The following is a 2680-nucleotide window of genomic DNA, read 5'->3' as shown; positions in this document are numbered from 1 at the left end:
CCCGAAGATGGAGACAGGACGAGGCAGGCGGGCTTTGGCCCGGGTCCTGCACCCTGGAACTGCAGAGGCCCAGGGTCCGGCTGCCCTCCCACACTTCGAACCCTCACCCTCACTGGCGGACCGGTGCCTGTGGCTCCGCCCACAGGCTGAGGGCCTGAGGAGGACTGATCACCCCGGCCTGGCTTCCTGACCTAAGCTCCACTTGGGGACCCACCACCTAGCGACAGGATTGTGTTGAAAGCTGGGGGCCGCGGCTCCAAGGCCCATGTGGCTCGCCCTCTCGTCGGGCTGGACTCGCATGAGCTGCTGACACGGAGGATAGGTAGGCACAGAGGGCCTTTGGGGGTCCACAGGCTGTGTATCTGTAACTTCTCACAGAACATCTTATTTTGTAATGACTGAACTATTCTTCGTAATAGTTACCCGTGTATATGGTTACCATGTGTGGAAATTCAATCTATTTTCTACTTAAAGCATTCTAAGGTAATCAGTATTTCTAGTAAATCGTCGTGACTTTGGCTAATGAAATGTCCTTTTGTGCCACAGTTCTTGGCTTAACAAAGATGTGAATCTTGTAACAAGAACTATGAAATGTGACCACCCTGTCTCTACTGTAAGGGAAGAGCGTGTCCCCAGCATGAGGTGCCTCATGACATGTAAGGAACTGTGGGGTGAATCTAAAATCCTCTGATTAAAACGTTTCCGATAACCGCCGCCTGCTGGAGTCCTTTCCTGCCGCCCTGCCCCAAGGAGCCAGGCTGGCTGGTCCCTCCTCCCTCGGCCTCCAGCGTCAGAGGCGCAGCGACCCGCAGGTGTCGGGGTGACATTCCCTAGAGCCAAGGTCGAGTGTGTACCTCGAGGTCAGTGCGCAGGCAGCCTGCGTCCGGTGCTGACCCCTGGCCCTGTCCCCCAAGTCTCGCCTGCTGGAGCAGGTACCCACCACGTGGGGCTGTTCCCACCACCAGGGTGGCCCTCCCCAGGGAGCCAGGACGCTGTCCCAGGGTGCTAAGGTGCGCATGAGTCCTCAGCGTGTCCAGGACAGGCTCAGGGCAGCCTGTTACACAGGTGCCGAGCAAGGAACCCACATCAGGGCTTCCAGGAGAACTTGACCACAGGACAGGCTGGACACTGCTACCCCAGGAACCCCTGTGCATGGAGCCCCTGTGGCTTCTGGCTGGGCTCTGGGTTCTTGGGACCCCCTGACCTCCCTGGACTCTCCTTGCCGAGCCATCACCATGCCCTCGTGCCTGACCCAGCTGCCCGAGGCCCTCCCACCATGCACCAGGCCCTGCCTCCCGCTTGGGGTTGCCATGACGACGAGTTGCCAGGTTGGAGGGCCTGAATACTGACTTGGGCTGGCTCGAACCGGTCTCAGCCAGCTCCAGCAGGGACAGGCCCAAGGAGTGCTGGTCCAGGTCTGTCCCCAGGTGACACTGGTGCTGAGTCTGTGGGTGTCTTGCCCCAGCGATTCAGGAGGCTCATCTAGAGGCCTCCAGACCACCATGGTCCTGTCTGCAGAGGCTGTGGGCCGGGCAGAGGGGCGGGAGCACTGGGCCCCTTCCACCCCAAGTTCTCAGACACATGGGCTTTGCCACCTGGCCTGAAATCTCAGGCATCAGTTGGGAAACTGGGTGGTTCAGATGGTAAATAATCTGCCTGCAACGTGGGAGACCCAGGTTCAATCTCTTGGTCAGGAAGATCCCCCGGAGAAGGGAATGGCTCCCACTCCAGTGTTCTTGCCTGGAGAATTCTGGAACAGAGGAGCCTAGCAGGCTACAGTCTGTGGGGTTGCAAAGAGTTGGACACGACTGAGCGACTGACACACTTAGAAGGAACCACCAAGGGACAGAAAGAAGCAGAAAAACATTAAGCACAGTGGAAACATTACTTTTGATGAGAGCGTCAACATTGCCCGGCAGATGCGGCATCGGTCTCTAGCTAGAGAACTTTCTGGAACCATTAAAGAGATCCTGGGGACCGCCCAGTCTGTGGGCTGCAATGTTGATGGCCGCCACCCTCATGACATCATAGATGATATCAACAGTGGCGCAGTGGAGTGCCCCGCTAGTTAAGAACTGCAAAGGAAAAAAAAAAAAAAGGATCATTTGACAACCAGAAAAAAAAAAAAAAAGAAAGTAATAAGGGAGCAGCAAAAAATAGTCGCAGTGCCCAGGCCTGGGTCCTTCCTCCCCGGGCCTCTCACAGGTGACCTGTCCCAAGGTGGTCTTTCTTGCCTGAGGGGAGAACCGGGGGCCCCAGAGCCAGTACAAGTGCCTCCACCTCCTGCGTGCAGAGGGGTGTGTTCAGAGGAGCAGGCGCCTGGCCCACTCCCAGCCTGCAGCCCATCGGCCCAGCCTCACAGACACCCACACACATCCTGACTGCGGGGCTGCTCTGTGCCCCCTGCAGCCCCACGGAAACCTCGGCCCGAGGTCCCGTAGCCCCAGCCCTGCACAGGCCCCACCTGCACAGGTGCAGGACCCCCTCCCCCCACATACACGATGGGCTTCTGCTAAGTGCCCCAGGCCGGGGGCCACACCTGGGCCGGACCCTCGCCTAACTGGAGCCGCCTCCTCTGCTGGCAGAACCAGCACCCAGGCCAGATTCCTGCAGTCCCTCAGGGTCCTCCAGCCCTGAGCAGGGAGGGACCCTGGCTGAACCCCTTGGCCATGCGCCCAGG

This window comes from Bison bison, unplaced genomic scaffold (assembly GCF_000754665.1).
Source record: "Bison bison bison isolate TAMUID 2011002044 unplaced genomic scaffold, Bison_UMD1.0 scf7180017845683, whole genome shotgun sequence".
NCBI classification, from domain to species: Eukaryota; Metazoa; Chordata; class Mammalia; order Artiodactyla; family Bovidae; genus Bison; species Bison bison.
This window is presented reverse-complemented; position numbering follows the sequence as displayed.